The sequence below is a fragment of the Pieris napi genome, chromosome 20 (assembly GCF_905475465.1).
Source record: "Pieris napi chromosome 20, ilPieNapi1.2, whole genome shotgun sequence".
NCBI classification, from domain to species: domain Eukaryota; kingdom Metazoa; phylum Arthropoda; class Insecta; order Lepidoptera; family Pieridae; genus Pieris; species Pieris napi.
Genome location: NC_062253.1, coordinates 1,410,131 through 1,430,530, shown reverse-complemented (window position 1 = coordinate 1,430,530; position 20,400 = coordinate 1,410,131). Strand labels below are relative to the sequence as shown.

General features: G+C 41.0%; 1 protein-coding gene across 1 annotated transcript in view; it reads right to left on the bottom strand.

The window, feature by feature from the left end:
• The window catches only part of LOC125059637 (orexin/Hypocretin receptor type 1-like), a 94,961-nt gene that overhangs the window by 56,078 nt on the left and 18,483 nt on the right, over positions 1–20,400 (bottom strand). The window lies entirely within an intron of this gene.

Below are 20,400 nucleotides of genomic sequence, written 5' to 3'. Positions count from 1 at the left end.
TGTGCAGATCTAACGTTAGTACTCGTAGGTTGGTATGTGCTTAAAATTATATAAACATCATGTAGTTTATATTATTCTTCTATTTAGCAAAATTTAAAACTAACAGCGAGTCGAGTAGGTCTAGTAACTGTTTCTACGGCAGCCAATACTATGGTACAGACGCCAGCACATCAAGCTACTACTATCTATCAAATTTCTTCAACAGATTTTCAAGTTTATCGCTAAAGAATTAAGGTTCAAAGTTGATTGGGGAAATGTGACGTTCTGCGAATAAACTGTTGGTCGGTCGGTGTATTAAATACCTATCTACTTATTTGATAATTTACCGACAAAGACGCCGCGGTTTGCAACAAGTGTAACACAGCATTTGACACTGAGCGCCGCATTCGCCGACAAAGAGTACGGACAGAGGCACACAAATTTTTACCTATTTTGGTAGGGTTGGTATAGGAGTATAAAATTAAATGACCTTGAAGATGTCCCAGCAGTAGGTAGGTATAAATTGAATGCTTTGAGTTTTCTTTATTTAAATACATTCTCACACTGGCTTGAATTCGAACACTACAGCGTTAAAAGCTGTCGGGCGAGATGATAATTAATAACTAAACTAAATAGGTATTGCATCTATTGAATTGCGAATATTTTGATTTCGAAATAATCATTGTTAATATCGGTAAATGATAGATAGTGAGTGATACCTAGGTACTAAAATGTGAGCAGCAAGATTGAAAAGTGTATATGCCATGTCAGTGCTTTCAATAAGTTTATTTTAAAAAAGCTCTCTAGTAAGATTTAGAGTTTACCATTCAATTACACACAACATATTATTGAAAAACAAAAATTATGAAAAAGATATTTAGACTGAGTACTTAGGGTCGATTCGACCAAACAAGAGTAAATCTTAATCTTAGAATAAATCGTCAGTTAATCGAGAGTAAATAAATTTTACGTTTTACCAACTACAAATTCTAAGAATAGTGGGCTTATTCGGGAATTGCAACTATACCGCCGTTTCGCACGGAATAACAGCTATTCCTAGAATAATTTAATGGCGTCAGTCAGTCCAATCAGCTGATTTCTGTCATTTCACAAATATGTATTCTGTGTTTTAATTTCAAGTCAACGCAACGCACTAAATTAATAGTCTGGCATTGTATAATGAAACGTTTAAACAATTTAGTATTTATTAATTATTTTTAGATTTTTTTATTTTCTATAATATTAGAATGAAATTCAACTAGGCTCAACAGAAGTTCCTTTTTAGACGAAAGCCTCAAACAAACAAGAAATAAAAACTTTTTGTCGTCGTTTGACACCTGTTAAAAGCTACTTTTTCACACTATAATACGGCAAAATCGAGTTGACATGATGTATGCTCTTACACTGTCCCGTTGTAGAACAACATTTATTTGCCGAGTTTTATTTTCGTTCACCATTTTCTTGCTATTCGCGTATTGTTATTCCTAGCGCAATTATACTATTGATTACGTGGACAAACGACTATGGATTTACTCGAGATTTAAATCATGGAATAGATTATTCTTGGTATAGTTACTCGTGTATAAATTGAAGTTAGGTCGAATCGACCCTTAGGAAATTAGTAGAAAAAATATTCTATCGTGGATACCTAGTTATTAAAAAGTGGATAAACATTGTGTTTACTTAATTTTATTTTTCTGTGCTAATGCCAACATTGACAACCCCACCAAAATAGGTAAAAATTTAGTCCGCTTCTAGACTTTGTGTTGCCGCCGTCGCTTTCATGTCAAAGGTCGCCGCCATTGCCCATGTTCTAAAGAATAAAATAAGTTTCCGGGTGCTCAGAACGGACGCAAATAGATTATGTTGTCCTCGCAAGGAAGAATGTAGTCGTAAGGATAGGTAGATTTTATAAAAATTGTTGTAAGTAATAAAAATATACCTAGTTTATATTATTACTAGCTGGCCTGGCGAACATCGTACCGCCTAACAGTCGATTCTTTATTTGTTTAAAATACTTATTCTGCTATTCGGGACACCGGTCTAGCTAGTAAGATAAAAAAAGAAAATTGATAAGACAACAAATACATTATGTCAAAAAATTAAAAATTTACCTTCCCGGAACCCCTCCACTAACACTTGAACTTTATGCTATGGTATTAAAGTTCAAATTCACTTTTAAGTATTATTACGAATATTTTGTATGGGAATATAGAAAAGTGTTGTTTTTAGACTGATTCACTCAATTTTATTTTAATTTTTCTCCGTAAGAACCATCTTCGTACTTCAAGGTATATTATTTAAAAAAATCAGACAAATCGGTCAAACCGTTTTCATGTTATTTCGTGACAACGGAAAACGGGTTTCATTTTTATATATATAGATTACCTATTATACCTTTTTAAAGGACATTGCACTGCAAAATTGGAAGTGGGTGATTTTAACAAACTTGAAACGTGGAAAAGCTCCAAATATGAGCGACGTCATATTGAGAATTGCAGTGTCGGTTTATCAACTTCTATCGTACCTACTCTAGTAGCGACTATTGTCTTCAGCGATGATTTACTAAATAAATAAAAATAATCGTCGTGTAGGTACGACGATTATTTTTCTAAGGAATACAATTTTGTTGTAGTAGGTACCTACATCGTTTCTTACTTACACATACTTTAACGACAGTACCTACGTAGCAAAGCGCGCCAGTCACGAGTACGACAAGTTGCCTAAAAAATGTACCTACGCACACTGTAATGAAATCTGCTAATCTCAACACAATGCCTGTAGCCTGCCTGCTATTATTGGTTGATGAACATTGTACATTGGTGAATGCTCCAGGATAGCCCGCAAACCCCCACAAATAGCAATAGGCTAATAGGTATTTGCAAGTCTTGCGAGACTTGCGAGACTCTTGCTGCAAGATCAAGACCAAGACCAAGACTGAGAGCGCAATACCAATACCAAGACCGAGACCAGGTGTATTGACGCAAGACAATACCAAGACTGGCCTAAGTCTCGTCTTGGTCTTGCATTTGGGCAACACTACTCGACACTGAATGGGACAAAATCATATTCTGAGCCTAGATCCTTGTATTTGCAAATTACATCAAATTAATTACGTTATTATATCGACGTAGGAAAGCACATTTGCTGTAAGTAGACATATTGCAATTGTTCACCAGAGCCAAAAAACTTTATTAATTTCGGAAAAAAATTAATAGTGTCTGACCTATCCATGATATTGCTACCATTTTTGAAACATATATTTATTTAACTGCCAGTCACCATTTGCAATGTAAACTTTTTATCCAAAGTTACTATAAGTACGTGTTTGGCTACTTACAGCAAACAGTTTTTTAAACCACAAACCTTTAAAACGCTGTAACTAAGGAAGAAAAAAGTACGCGCGGAAATATTATCAATTTACAGGCGGTAAATATGCTGTATGCAGGAAATTTATGTATTTGGGTACTTTCATTTGCAATTCAAGATGTAAGATTAGTTAATAATTATGATTAGATCTAGAAATGCAGTGGGTCATTTGGTAATGTAATGTTTGGTTGAAATAAAATGTCGTACATGGTAAAAAAAACTAAAACTGTAGGTTCCCTAAACTTGCTGTAAGTAAACAAATGTAAAAATCACACGCCGCTGAAATGCTGTAAGTAGCGTTAAGTTTTTAAATGGGAAGAAGTAAGTATTTGTAAAGAAAAAAATGCAGTTCTTCTTTTGCTGTAAGTACAAAATGTCTGAAATGACAAGATTTTGGTCTACATACAGCATTTAATCTTGCTAAAAAAAATATAAGTACGGGCGTTTTCAACGGCGTATGTAATTTTTTTTTCATCGTAGAGACACAGGACCCGGGTCATTCGATGCAGCTTTTTTTTCTGATTCTAATGGCAGGAAAAAGTCACTTTAGGTATTTTGTCTACTTACAGCAAATATGCTTTCCTACGTCGATATAATTTATTACATTACTGGAGTGTTTACAGCAATCGCAGGTAGTCATTTTATCACAGCTGAAACACAGTTTGAGAGAGACGAAAGAGTGCAATGAGACAGATTTAGATTTAATTAATGAGTCAAAGTCAAAAATCATTTATTGATATAGGTAACACAATGTACACTTATGAACGTCAAAAAAGAAATATACATTAAATGCAATAAGGCAATAAACTCTCCGCCACTCTCTCTTACACAACGTTTGTAAGGAGCTGCAGCCATTACACCATGTTCCACATGACATATCAAGTAATTAATAATAATTACACAGTCGAAATAACCAACATCAGCGCATACACGAATTCAAGTACGAACAGTCACCACAAGCAGCACCCGTTCACGAGCATGACGCATGGCCAGCCATCGGCCTCCTCGCCATATTTTAGGGAGAGAGACAACCCGACGCATGGACGCCGCCAGTAGAAAATTAACTTATATATTTGTTTGCCTACATATTTAAGAACTTTATTGCCCCAACCTTTTAACTATATTTCGATTTCGTGTACTTACCTTCTAGATACCCAAGGCATTCCTTTTAGAAGAACACGTTTTGGGCAAAACTCATCGATATTCAGATTGAGCATTCTGATGATTGAGCTGGGTCTGGATTTCCATTAACAATTGAAATAAATTTTTCTTTAGTTTAGTAATTTATGAATATATTATTAATATTTGTCTATGCTGGTCACTTTAAATCTTGTACTGTTTTGAAGTGAAACTTTATTAGGCGCATGAGGGTAAAATTTTTACGGAACGTCACGAAGATGTTCAGCGTTTTTGTCGAAGAAAAGGGAGAGAGCGATTGAGATCGATTAAGAGAGAGTGAGAATGGTGAACTACCTTATAGAAATTCTATTTCAAAATTTAAATTTCGTAAAGAGAATTTATGAAATATTAGTATTACTTATTTTATATTTTATGCAAAATAATTTATTGGAATCTCAAATGACGAATTGTAAATTAAAATGCCACGTGTTTTTATTATCGAAGAAATAAATTAATTTTTTTTTATTAATTTTCGACACTTTATATATTTTAATGACAATTTAATTCATTAAATTCTCAACATATCTTCCTTTTTTCCTCCCTCTAAGTTTCGGAAATCTAAAGTTTTCGATTTGTATAAATATAAACAAGAGTTAAAAATTAGTTTTCCAAAGAAGTTTTACTTCTGACGTGTACTTTGTACGCACGCACTTTTTTTTCTTAAGTAATAATATAATGTATTAGTGTGCCGAGCGGTGGCAAGCTTTTGTAAACAAATTAAGTATAGCAGTCATCATAGACGCAGGACCTCCCCTATACATAGGACTTTTATAGGGACTCATATTCCAATTTTATTGCAGCAAGCGAGCAATCAGAAATAAACGTCCTTGATTGTATTTATTATTGTAACATATTGCATCTTTAACCAATCTTTAATCCCGTTAACGCGTGTACGTAATATTGGCAATACTACAAATATTTATTTAGATTATTATAAGAGCAGAGTGGACCCAGTGGCTTAGAACATTCATCCCTGAGGTCGTGTGTTCGAATCACTGCTGTGAATAGAAGCTTTCTTTCGCATAAGAGCGTAGATGTGTGCAATTAGAGTTTTCTCCTAGAGAGAAGGCAAACATCGTGAGCAAAGCCACAAATCGAAATATGTCGGACAAGAAACGGCTTTTAGTGTTTGTTACACCAAATGAAAACCGAAATAGAATTCACTATCTTTATTGTCCTCTGACTTACATGGCGGTTATAGGGCGACTGATTGATCCACGTGCAAGTGGAATTACGAAATAATGATACGTCGACAATATTACAAATGGAATTACGAAATTTCTATATAGACAATAATTACACCTCTACAGGCTGATTCACCAACTTCAATCAATCAAATGAGTATATCTTGAGATAAATCTTTTACGTGACAATGTTTTAATATCATTCAGCGATGCGACGATAACACCGCGACATTTGTTTTGACAGAAACAGATCTATAAGCTATGAGATATTTTTATTTATTTATTTACACTTCGTTACATTTATAGAAAACAAATAACATAACACTTAAAAATTATAAGAGTTGCCACTTGCGGTCTTATCGCTATCAAACTATCTCTTCCAGGCAACCCAAGTAAGGAAAAAAAACTAATAAAAGAAATATGATGGGTAAAGTGCAAAAAGTGTATAACCAAATCTTATAAAATCACCAACCTTAAACTAAAAAAAAACAAAAAAAAAACTAAAAACTAAAAAGCTAATCTCACGGATTTATGAATTGAGATGCAATACAAAAGAATAAGAATTACAAAAGTACGACTGAGCAGGATAGGATATGATTAAGAAATGTTTATAAGGAAGAATTTTAAAAGATGTTAAGGAGGTAGCCAATCCTATGGAGTCGGGCAGCGTATTCCACAACTTATTGACGGATATCCTATCGAGCGAAACGATTCCTAACAGTATAAAAATATTTTCCTTTTCCGTGTCTATTTATAATATTTCTACTCATCATAAGAGCAACCTGGGCCAGGCAAACATCATAAGGAAACCGGCGTTTGTTTGACCCAAAATTGTGTAAGGCACGTGAGACCTAAAAAATCTACCGCAGTCACCTGTTTGTGACTTTGACAATAACTTATCTATTTAACAAGCCCTCGAAATCCATTTAAATATATTTAGAATAGGTAATTTAAAAAAAAGAAAATTTAAAAAATCAATTTGTATCCAGATAACTTTGCTAATTAACAAAAGTATACTCGTTCTAAGTTTGTTTTTCGAGTTAATTAAACGTAGCATACCTACGTTCTGTGTGAATCGAGGCACATTAATGTAAATTTTTTTATTTATGTGAAGATAAGTTACTTGGGACATGTGCATCGACACGAACGGTACCGACTTCTTCAAGTCATCATGATGGGCAAGGTCGAGGGGAAAAGACGCGCTGGCAGAAGGAGGAAGTCGTGGCTCCACAATATCAGAGAATGGACGGGAGTGGCCAGCGTAGAACAGTTGATGCGCTTGGCGAGGAATAAAAGGGAGTATGACAAACTGACCGCCAACAAGCCTTGCGATTCTGTAACTCACTGAATGGGTATGATAATGAGGGAGCTTGTAGTTTATTGCTTATCAGAATGCCAAATCGTAAAATGACTGCTTCACGACTGATTTGAGCGCGACCGCCGCTGCGAAAACCGCAGTGAGAGATCGAAAAGTGAGTTACAGAGAATCGCAAGGCTGTAGTGGAGAGGCACCACAAGATGAAGAAGAAATGTGATAATCGAGTCGAACCTTTTTGGGTTCAAAACGAAATTTAATTAAAATTAAATCCAGAAATTACGATTACAATACGGTTTAAGAATAAATCGAGTTTGTATACAAGCAAGACATTATTGGTCACGGGATTTATTTCTTAAAAGACACTAAATTACATTGATAACACCTAACGACTCTTTGAATACTTCAAAACTTTTTTCCAGCTTTATCGTTTTCTAATTATAGTTCATGAAAAATACTTAAATACCCGCTTTTGTTTGGACTTCCTCTTTATAATAAAATCCCTTTTTAAATATAAAAACAGTTGAACTGAAATTTTAAAAGAGTTATAGAAATCTGTAAATCTATTTTTCCAAATTCAAGGCCAGGGACTGATATTTTGTTTTTATATACAAACAGTGACTTTCTTACGAGTGAGTGAGCATCTTTTATAGAACCTATTTAATACTAACAAGTGAAGTGAAAGATTAATTTGTCTCAATAAGTTACTCCTTTTACTAAAATGAGTCTAATTGTTCTATTTTAAATACAGTTTTTTTTTCCTTTCTTGCTGTCGTTATGGTGTAATAAACACAAAAGAAATCTAGTCAAAACAGCCCTGCGATTCTGTAACTCACTTTTCGAACTCACATAGCGGTTTTCGCATCGGCGGTCGCGCTCAAATCAGTCGTGAAGCAGTCATTTTACTATTTGGCATTCTGATAAACAATAAACTACAAGCTCCTTCCTTATCAGAATGCCAAATCGTAAAATGACTGCTTCACGACTGATTTGTGCGCGACCGCCGCTGAGAAAACCGCTGTGAGAGTTCGAAAAGTGAGTTACAGAATCGCAAGGCTGGACAGGCGATTGCGGTAGATTTTTTAGGTCTAACATGCCTTACACATAGTTTTTGGGTCAAACTAATGCCGGTTTCCTTATGATGTTTGCCTGGCCCAGGTTGCTCCTATGATGAGAAGAAATATTATGAATAGACACGGAAAATAAAAATATTTTTATACTGTTAGGAATGCAGGGCTGGACTAGTTCTGCTCCATTTTTAATTTTTATTCACTCTGATTGCATTACATATGAGATAATAATCAACCTAAATTCATAGAAAAGAAAAGACAAAGAAAGAATAACGCTTTATAATAAAAAAGACTTTTTAAAATCAAATCAAAATCATTCATTCATATAGGTAGGACACAGGGACTCCTATTGTGGGGCGAGTGCACTTTCTCTTTTGACTAACGACTATGTATTTGCGTGTTGTTCCCACGAGAATGTAAGTGCGTGCTCCTATTTCACCATGCTTCCTGCTGATAGAGGAAGTCTTTGTTTTTAATTTATTTTATTATTATTTATTACTTAAGATGTCATGTGGAACATGGGGTAATGGTTGTAGCTCCTTACAAACGTTGTGTAAAATAAAAAAACTTGGCGATTAAAAAGAGTGGCGGAGAGTTTATTACCAGTTCTTCTCTTCCGTTCTACGCCCTTAATTTGAGAACTGGCGGTAAATGTTAAATTAGAAGCATTTAATGTATATTTCTTTTTTGACGTTCATAAGTGTACATTGTGTTACCTATATGAATAAATGATTTTTGACTTTTTAAACGATCAAAGTCAGTTGTTACCCAGCTTCAAACAAAGTGTTTCAATTTTCGTATATCTCAAATATCTTCATATAGGTAAACAAGTACACTTATGAATCGTCAAAAAGAAGTTAAATTAATTATAAATTTACATTTACTATCAGTTCGCAAGTCAAGGGGGTAGAGCGGGCGAAGTTTATGCACACGTATCTCATTTCAGTTTCACGTCAATGTAAATAACCATCTAACAGGGTTTGATGGTTATGCTCCAGATTCATAATACGAGAAATTGACTGGGCTTAGTTTTGACGTACTTTAACATATTGCTCGGTTCGATGCAGTGAAACAAAGTGTCGCAGATAGCTGATAACATTCTTTAAATAATTGAAACATACAGAACTTTTCGTCATCATGTAGGGTATGTATGTATGTAATAAACACTCAAACGCGCATTACACACTTTAAACTATTGTTATCTTTCATTATTTTTTTATTTCTGTTATTTTGTGTGTGTTTTGTTAGTAATAAATGTTATGTCTATATCTAATAGAAACTTTTGTTTGTTACTAAAGAAACGTTTAATTTAATTTAGGTAAATAATGTTCACGAGTATTTAAAATTACCAATTAACCGTATTGACTAGGAAATTCTATTAAACATCAAAGAAATATTATTCACGAACATAAATACTCGTTTAGCGAATTAATTCCAATTTAATGTTCTCTTTCCGTAAATAGTAATAAAACCTTTAATCTCCAATCCAATTATATTTGTATGTTATGTTTGACGTATCTTATTGGCAACAAAATATACGAAAATATAGTTACACACACGAAAAACAGAATACGCATTAGTCTATGACGCATATTAAACTCTTTTGCAAAAAATCGGGCAAGAGGTATTTAAAATAAAATGCATCTAGCATAACCCGAGCCAAACAAAGCAAAGCAACTATCAATTGTGTCGATAAGCCGATATATATATTATATATATCACCCTTATCAATTATGAAAATAAAAATATAATTTCGAACAGTCTATAAACTTAAAATCGTGTAGATTAAACACGTGACGCGTTATAAGGTTTCACATTTGTATCTTTAATTGATTGAAAAAAGTAAAAAAAAATTCATGAAAAATTAATAAGACATTTCCAGAATTATCTTCACGCGTATTAATTTACAAGATTATAAGTATACAGTAGTATAACGAAGTCGTCAGACAATTAAATTTCATTTGATTAATTGAAATCGATATGGCATGTCGATATCAAAAAAGGGTGTATATGAGAAATAGAAGAAGTATGGAGAAATACAGCCATGGACGAAAAAGCTGGAGGAACCTGTGAAGTTGCAATCAACGGAGAAAGGGTATTAGGATTACAAGAAAACAAAATGTATAACATACTTTGGACAAATAAGGAACTTTGAGGAAGGCAGGACTTTGGGTTTTATAATAATTGGAAACAGACAGTGCTGAAGTGTGTCAAGTAAGATACTGCAAAGCGAAGCAGTTTGTGAAAATTAATTTTTGTCTTAAAATAAATTAGTTTTTTAATCTCTTAATATTTTTTGGGACAGGAGGTAAACGACCTGCTCGTTAAATAAAGTGACACCTAGTATTGTCTTTTATTGACATAACCTTTACACACCTTTACTTTAAAGAATAAATTTTTTAACCGGATTAAAGTTATGTATTATTATAAATTTACAATTATTTAATGAAGGAAATATAGGACACCGTGAGCCATTTCTGCCAAAACCCTCCATCTTTTAGTCGATACCAACTCCGGGGAAATAAATACAGATAATACAACTTTTTCTACAGCTGTGATACTTTTTGACATCTAACACCTTTTTAGAAATACCTCTACTGAAAGCTGGTTCCACAAAGATGGCGGCAGAAAGTGCCTTAAAAGCCTTATTGTCAAATGTCAGGCGTCGAGATGGATTAATCAATTTCTGACACATTAGTGACGTCTGTTTTCTGACGTCACACCATTTCTCATTCACGCATTACGATGTGTGGATTAATAACAAAAATCCATCACACCCACTCGGTTATTATACCTTTCAACTGAACCCCACAAAATAAACAATTGTTCTAAATTTAGTGAACAAAAAATATCTTCGCCTATGAGTCACGATTTAAATCATTCTTGTTTTGACATTAATACGTTTTTTCTGTTTGTTCGTGAATTATTCGACTGGTTTACGAGAATCGATTATATCATTAGTAGCAAACAAATTTGCGAAATATGATCTGCAATTTGCTGCGGGACGGGCTTAGGACATTGAATTATGTAAACATGTTTTATAAATTCGTGTAAGTAATTTTTTGGGCAGTGTTGGCCTAGTGGCTACAGCGTGCGACTTTCATACCTGAAGTCGTAGGTTCGATCCCCGGCTGTGCACCAATGGACTGTCTTTCAATGTGCGCGTTTAACATTTGCTCGAACGGTGAAGGAAAACATCGTGAGGAAACCGACATGTCTTAGACCCAAAAATTCGACGGCGTGTGTCAGGCACTGGGGGCTGATCACCTACTTGCCTATTAGATTTAAAAATGATTATGAAACAGATTCAGAAATCTGAGGCTCAGACCTAAAGAGGTTGTAGCGCCACTGATTTATTTATTTTAAGTAATTTTTTTTAGAATCTCTTTGTTACGATCGAATCCTGTAGGCTCACCCCGTAACGTGATTCCAATATAAATTTTACCACATCATACAATATAATCTACGATATATGCTACAACCTCTTCTATATAAAATGTATGACAATATAGGTAAACTTAAGGGGGGGGTTTGGGTCTATGCTTCTACGGTTCCCAGTACGACATGCTTGCATGGTAGCATAGGTGCAAACCCACCCTACTACATCCATCTGATGGGTAGTGTTGATGCCAACCCCCACGACACCTCAGAGACTCAGGCCTGCACAGGATTATACGTTTAGATGTTCGTTTGAGAACACCCGTGCAGTAACCAAAGTAACCTCGGCGCGGCTTTGAATACCGGTGGGGTTTGACTTCGTACGTACTACTGTTCTAGCCAATCCCGACGTCGCCTCAGAGACTCGGGCCTGCACGGGATTAGACGTTTAGATGTTCGTTTGAGAACACCCGTGCAGTAACCAAAGTAACCTCGGCGCGGCTTTGAATACCGGTGGGGTTTGACTACGTACGCTTTGTCAAGACGGTTCGACGTATCGCTGGCACCGCCTCAACCCACGCACCCCTGCTAGTGCGTAATTGTAGGATGTTGTCTTGAAATGAAACTGCGCCTTGTTCTTGTTTCTTGCTTCGCCGATTATTCTTGGGTCCCAGTTCGTTGCGGAGGAAAAAGAGGATTTTGCGTAGATCTTGCCGAGCTTAAGTACATCGACAGTATACCGCGACGAGAGCTGCGCTTACAGCCATCTGTGCGCGTATACCGCGACGAGAGCTACGCGACCCTTTTATTCGGCGAAGCATTTAATTAATTTATTTAACTATCTTTCTTTACATATTTTTACCTTACTTATATATACTTAATTTCTACTTATGAGCTACCAACAATATTCTTATTTACTTATAGCTCATACCTACTTAATTTATATTGTATATATAGTCACTAACACCAAGTTATAATAATCTATTCCTATTTATATAAATGAGTCGCCAACATTCTCCCCCTCGTGCGTAGCACCGTCATTCCTGCACGGCGACTTCGCAGGCACCAAGATGACGATCCTCGACGATGGTCTTCGTAACACTCCACCTTTGGTTGCGACGTCCACGATCCTGGTTCTTCCGTCGGGCCCGGGGTACGTGGTTTCGATGATTCCCCTCGGCCAAGTGCATCGTGGTAGCGTGCGATCTACGATAAGAACCACGTCGCCTGGCTGTAGCTGCTCGCCTTCCCGTCGTCCTGTCGTTTTCCTGGGCAGTAGCGTGGGCAAGTACTCCCGTAGCCATCTCCTCCAAAAGTGATCAGAGAGTCGTTGGACGGTCTTCCAATCTTCTCTGCCCACCAGCTTTGCATCAGGAAAATGCCCAACGCGTGCAGCTCCACTGGATCGCCCAATGAGAAAGTGATTTGGGGTAAGCGCCTCCTCTTCCAAATTGTCAGCTAGGTTCGTTATTGGTCTGGAGTTAACCATATGTTCTGCTTCCAACAGCAACGTATGCAGAACTTCCTCTCGTGGAACGCGCTCCTTTAATGTTGCGTCTAGTGCGACCTTAATGGAGCGCACCAATCGTTCCCAAGCTCCTCCCATATTTGGTGCGCCGGGAGGAATAAATTTCCACTGTGTGCCAACCTTCTCTGCTTCAGTGACGATTTCCTCTCTTTTAAGCTCTTCAATGGCGGTTTGGAGTTCTTTGCTGGCCTTGACAAAGTTTGTTCCATTATCGGAATAAATTATCTTTGGCATTCCTCTTCGAGCAGCGAATCTCCTTAACGCCATTATGGTAGAGTCCGTCGTAAGGCTGGGCACTATCTCGATATGTACTGCCCTTGTGGTCAGGCAGGTAAACAAGGCTCCCCATCTCTTCTCTCTTCGTCTGCCGATCGCCACGAGCATTGGACCGAAGTAGTCCACACCTGTGCACGTGAAAGGGGGCTCACCATGTCTCAGCCTTTCTTGAGGTAAGTTCCCCGCCGGATGCTCCGCTGGTTTACCCTTCTTCAGCTTGCAGTGCTGGCAGTTTTGTTGTATACTACGCAGCACTGATCTCAGGCCTAACATCCAGTATTTTTGCCGTATTTCGTTCATTACTGTGGCTTGATTACCATGGTTGTATTTCTCGTGATAATGTTTAATCATCAATCTCCCAATGGCGCTCCTGCCATCCAGTACTATGGGCGTTAAATAGTAGTTGTCCACGCCCGCTACGGTTCTTGCTCTACCTTGAAGTCTTATGAGATTGTCTTTCATAGTGACGGCTAGCCTTTTCAATTGGCTTCGATTCTCCGTCGTGCGCCCTTGTTTGAAATTTTTAATGTCTTGTTCAAAGCTGCTTTGCTGACATTGGGCGATTAGAACTTCCTGCGCTCGTAATAGGTGTGTCTCGCCGATCGGAAGGTAAAGTCGCCTCTTTTTTGCACCTTTATTGCAGCGCTCGCGGTTCGACGGCTTCTTTTCTCTACATAGGTCGATGAATTGTAGAACCCTGGCAGTTGATCTCCACAATCTTGTCCACGATGAAAAGTTTTCGGAAACCGGAGTAATTTCACTGCGGCGAAGTGTATTCACCTGCTCCGTCGTTCTGTCTTCGTCGCATTTTTCCTTTTTAAAACTTCGTGGAGCTGGCCATTCTTCTTTGCCTTTTGACAGGAAATCTGGACCCTTGAACCACCGATGTTCCGCGTTAAATTGTTCCGGTGGACTTCTGGTCGCATCATCGGCAGGATTCTGCGCTGTAGGCACCCATCTCCAGTCTTGCGGTTTTGTCAGATCCTCTATCTCCGCAATTCTATGAGCTACGAAGGTCTTAAACGTTCGGGGATCTGCCTTTATCCAGGAAAGTACCACACTCGAATCCGTCCAAAACGTTTTCCTTGTAACTTGCAGGTCGAGTTCTTTTGCCACTGAGTCTGCAAGTCTACTACCTAAAAGAGCTGCCTGCAGTTCAAGCCTCGGCATAGATGTTGGTTTCAAAGGCGTCACTCTCGACTTGGCGGCGACGAGGTTTATCAAGTATTTTCCTTTACCTCTGGTTCGCCAGTATACTGCGGCTGCATACGCTGTCTCACTTGCGTCAGTGAAAGTATGCAGCTCCCCCTCAGTGCAAAACGGTGACATGCATCGCGGCAGCCGGATGTCTTTTATTCTACCGATATGCTCTAGGTAGCTCTTCCAAGCTTCGTTGTCGTCTTCAGTGATTTGGTCATCCCATCCGACACCACTGCGCCATATCTTTTGGATGAGCTTCTTTCCTTGGATGAGAATGGGTGATAGCAGTCCGAGTGGGTCGAAGGTAGACATCACAGCTCCCGTGACTTCTCGTTTTGTTGGAGTCTGCATGCCTCGCGCTACCTCGTCAGGGATTTTCCTAAATTGGCTTCTAAATCCAAGACAATCCTCTGACGTCAGCCATCTCAGTCCCAGAGTCTTTTCTTCGTTTTCACCTAGGTGCACTTCCTGTTCGCCGCCGGCTTCTACGATCTCCTTTTTATTCGACGCCCATCCTCGTAGCTCGAAGTGCGCCTTCTGGTGGATCAAGTCGACTTGCTGCATTACTCGTTTGCAATCTTCAACACTGTGGAAACTTTGCAAATAGTCATCCATATAGTGATTCCGCTCTATTGCTTGCGCCGCTTCTGGATATTTATGAAAGTAGGTCTTTGCGTTCTTGTTTTTTATATAAATAGCGGTGCAAGGCGACGACGCAGCTCCAAATATAACTGATGTCATTCTATATTCCTTTACTGGCGCTTCCTTGTCTTTTCGCCATAGGAACCTGAGACTGTCTCTATCTTCTTCACGTATTTTCACTTGCAGAAACATCTCTTTTATATCGGCCGCTATTGCTACAGGGCCTTGACGGAATCGCAGTAACACTCCAAATATTGACTGTAGTAAGTCCGGGCCGGACAGCAGAACGTCGTTGAGGCTGACTCCGTTGTATTTGGCCGCAGCGTCGAAGACAATTCTCAGCTTCTTTTTCAGAGGGTGAACCACTGGGAAGTGAGGCAGGTACCATTTTTTGTTCGATGTGCAGTCGGCTGGTGCTTCTTCAGCGTAGTTGCTTTTCAACAGATTGTCTATCTGCGCGCTATACTCATTTTTTAATTTAGCGTCCTTACGCAGCTTTTTTTCTATGCCTTGAAATCTGTTGAAAGCTGCAGCGTAGTTGTTTGGAAGTTTTATGTCTTCCTTTTTCCACAACAGTCCGACCTCGTATCTGCCATCTTCCAACTGTCGGCTGGTTCTCTCCAATGTGTCCAGTGCTCGCTGTTCGATATCCGTTGAAGGCTTCTTCGGCTGAACCCCCAAAGACTCAATAGTGAAGTGTTCCCTCACCAACTGATCTATTTTATCTTCGACGACGCTGGCGTGTGCACATGTGTTCACGTAATTGATCGGCGACACGCCACTGCTGTCGGAGCCGTGGAGAACCCATCCTAACTTCGTTCGTGACGCCACCGGCTGCCCTGGCTTTCCACGTCGTATTTGTAATGAGACAATATATTCCCAATTGTCTTGGCCAATGAGCAGCTTCGGCGCCTCAGCTTCGTAGCACACGTCTTGTAATAAACCCCGCAAGTGATGACACTTCTTTAGTCGGCTTTTATCTACGAATTGAGGTGTTAATTTGAGCTCCTTGATAGTTCTTGCCCGCTTAAGTGTGCTCTTCTCGCTTTCCTTGATCCCTTTCAGTTCGATATCTAAAATCATGGAGTCGTGATTTTTCATTTGCCCTCCGCCGATAGTTTCTATATTCAGGGCTTCGCGAGGACCCTTGATGCCGATGCTCGAAGCCACGTTTTCGTCAAGCAGTGTCACCGTTGAGCCTTCATCTAGCAGCGCCAGTACTTGTTTGCTCCCAGCCGGTCCGTATATCTCCACCTTGAGCATCTTAAGAATAGCTTTCGGTGTGCTTATTGTATTGACCGTCGCTGTCTCGGGCGGTGCCTCTTCGTGACATTGTTCGCTCTCCGACGTCACATGTAGTAGGCTATGGTGCCATCTTCGACACAACTTGCACGGTGGTCTTCGGCATGTTTCTTTCCGGTGCTTCCCAGCGAGGCACTTGAAGCAGACCTTAAGCCTCTTAACTGTTTCCCATCTCTCGTTGACTGCCGCTTTTAGGAAACTTTGGCAGTCTTTGAGTTTATGTGTACCTTCACAGTCTGGGCACTTGATTTCTTCAGGTCTACTCCTTTCAGCGATATTATACGTAGCTTGCTTCACTGGCCTTCTTATCGCTGCGCTCGGTCGTACGCTTTTGCTGTCTTCGAGTACTGCGAATGCGCCGCATTTGTCCGCTTCTAAATTGAGGAAGTTGCTTATCGATTGGATATCACTGAACGATTCCTCTTCCCTCGCAGCCGTGAAATCATACCATCTGAATCTGAGAATTGGAGGCATCTTCTCTATTATAAGTTTCACGATTTCAGGCGAGTAGAGGTATTGCGGTCTCTTCAATCCCTTTATGGCGGCCACGCTGTTATTTATTTGGCTAGCGAAGACACATATGTCCCTGGGATTTTCCGTCGTTCTGGGAAGCGCCTTTAATTTCTCCAGTTCAGCTAGCACCAGCGCGTCGGGTCTACCAAATCTTCGGCGTAAAGCGTTAATAACTTCTTCTGGCATCGCCTCTGAGTACAAGAGGCTCTTAATGCTTTCTCTCGCTGTGCCTTTAATCGCTTTACGTAGCCGCGCCATATTCTGAATGCCAGAGAACATCGGAGATGTGTCTTCATATACGACTCGAAACGCCGTCCATTCGGAGCTGTCGCCTTCAAATATCGGCAGCTCTTGAATGTACTTCGGTTGCGGCGCTACATGTGTCGTCATGGCTTCCTTTATTGCGTCAGCTATTGCTCGAATGTCGCTCTTTGTTTCTATTTCTTCTGGCCTTTGTGCCGATGAGCGCATCCAGTTTGCCACCTTTTCTTCATGGTTATCGTTGACGTCTTCTATAAAGGAGTCTTCATCTTCCGTTTCTGCTTCTAATCGTAATCTAGCCAGGCGTGCTGCTGCCTGCGCTTCCCGCAGCTCATAGCGAGCCAGCTCTTCTCTGGCCTCGGCTTGTCTTCTTGAGCTGGCTCTGGATACGGCTCTCGATGCGGCCCGCCGGGTGGAACCCGCTGGTGCCAGAGTCCATGCTTGATCTGGCTGGCTGGCTGCACTCGTCGACGTGGACTGCTCTATCGTTATCTCTTCGCCTGTGGTCCGGACTTCGGACGTAGTGGCGGAGGTAACAGTCGTCGTCGATTCCCCTCGCTGCATCCCGTTCTGTGACCTTGTGACTGGCATTTTCTTTTCGCAGTATTCACTTCTTGATGACAACCGTTGCAGGATCCGGCGCTCGAAGGACCACTGTTGATGCCAACCCCCACGACACCTCAGAGACTCAGGCCTGCACAGGATTATACGTTTAGATGTTCGTTTGAGAACACCCGTGCATTAACCAAAGTACCTCGGTGCGGCTTTGAATACCGGTGGGGTTTGACTTCGTACGTACTACTGTTCTAGCCAATCCCGACGTCGCCTCAGAGACTCGGCAGTAACCAAAGTAACCTCGGCGCGGCTTTGAATACCGGTGGGGTTTGACTTCGTACGTACTACTATTGTAGCCAATCCCGACGTCGCCTCAGAGACTCGGGCCTGCACGGGATTAGACGTTTAGATGTTCGTTTGAGAACACCCGTGCAGTAACCAAAGTAACCTCGGCGCGGCTTTGAATACCGGTGGGGTTTGACTACGTACGCTTTGTCAAGACGGTTCGACGTATCGCTGGCACCGCCTCAACCCACGCACCCCTGCTAGTGCGTAATTGTAGGATGTTGTCTTGAAATGAAACTGCGCCTTGTTCTTGTTTCTTGCTTCGCCGATTATTCTTGGGTCCCAGTTCGTTGCGGAGGAAAAAGAGGATTTTGCGTAGATCTTGCCGAGCTTAAGTACATCGACAGTATACCGCGACGAGAGCTGCGCTTACAGCCATCTGTGCGCGTATACCGCGACGAGAGCTACGCGACCCTTTTATTCGGCGAAGCATTTAATTAATTTATTTAACTATCTTTCTTTACATATTTTTACCTTACTTATATATACTTAATTTCTACTTATGAGCTACCAACAATATTCTTATTTACTTATAGCTCATACCTACTTAATTTATATTGTATATATAGTCACTAACACCAAGTTATAATAATCTATTCCTATTTATATAAATGAGTCGCCAACAGGTAGGGAGGCGTGGCTTTTGGGGGTAGCGCAAGTCGCTATGATCCCCTCAAAGCAAGTTTGGTGGACTAACCTTCTCGAGGTTGCCGACCCTGTTCTTGGTCTAATACCCTATGTATTCGACGTAACTAAAACCGCCAAGCGAACTATTGCAGGGATGGAGAGGTCATGTCCTTGCGAGTTCATCGTCCAAATAGGAAGGACGGTGGACAGTAAATGACCTCCCGCGTGTTTGTGCCGTGCGCGGGGACCCGTACGGGGGGATGAAGGAATCCTGGGGGTTGAGTGGAGTAGTGCGCCGGAACAGTTGTGCGCTGCACACAACACACCTCTTTGGTCTGGATTTCTCCTCACACGGGAGGCCGGGGTTTAGCTAACCACGGTCAACCGGCTGTGGCATCCCATAAGCGGGCTGCCGAGCGAGAGTCGGGATGTGGGGGGGGGGCCGTCGGCGCGGTACGGGACTCGGGGTGAGTTTGCGTCATAGTCTCGTGGCGTGAACAGCTCCGTATTTCCTTGTTGCGTGCGGATGCGTCTGCCTCCCTACGTGCTGGCTCTATACCGGAGGAGTAGCTCTGACGTCGCTTGCTGAGCAAGGGACGTCCCCGACGTGAGGGCTCCGTGGCGGGTGGAGAGCCCCAATGGTGAATTTAAACCATATCACCTCATGGATAAAGAGGCAAAAAAACTTAATAAAACAATCACTAACACCAACAAACCCAGGGTTGCGTCTTTGGACGTGTCGCAGTGCAAGTCACCAGTGGCGCGATACTCTGATGCCCCTGTCATACACATGGATGCACCCTCACGGGCAGCGTCCGGGACCCCAAAGGAGAGGGCAGCGGCTGGGGTTGCACCAATCCGGGCTGCACTCCGGCCCGTACCCAATCCGATGGAATCCCTTATACCACCGCACAAGGATGTGACCACTGCTGCGGCCAGGTTGACTGCGTCGGTCGAGCCAAAGATAGCAACTCCGGACGATGATACAGCACTGTCTGCGTCTAAAGGGGGTGCTTCCGCGGCAAGAACGATGCGGCAGACCGAGGCTGCGACGGAGGGCACGTCCAGTGCACTAACCACGACCTGTCTGCCCTGAAGACCGCAATTCAGGAGCCGACTTTCAAAATGGTCGTAAGCAACTCTAAAAGGCGACGGCACAGGAGAGCCATAAGGGCGCCGGAACAGAAGAAGCTGGTCACCGGCGCTCCGAGGCCACCTGTGAAACCTGGAACTGCCCCCGCTGTAACCACAGTTGAGAGAGGCGGGAAAAGGACACCGAAGCCTAAAAGATCCACTGCTGCGCCCGTGCCTAGCTGCTCTGGGTGCGGCAAGGGACTTAAGAGTTCCAAAACAAACCAAGCCACGAAGGGCCAGAAGCGCGATCGGCCAGAGGAAACCGTAACACCGACTGGGGAAAGTAAAAGGGTCAAACCCAACAAACCCCAGACAGTGGCAGGGACCTCGGCCAGTTACGCGGAAGCGGCAGCATCATACACAGCTAACGAGCTTTGTGTTGCCGTGATGACTGAGCCTTTCGTGGATATGACACAAGAACAGGCGGATAACATCCGCCTACAAATCGAGGGTAAAATTCAAGACGAGCTCCTGGCGGATCTTGATGCTACCCTAACTACCGAGCCCAACGACATCAGGTTCCGGGGTAAGGCCCATTTCTCG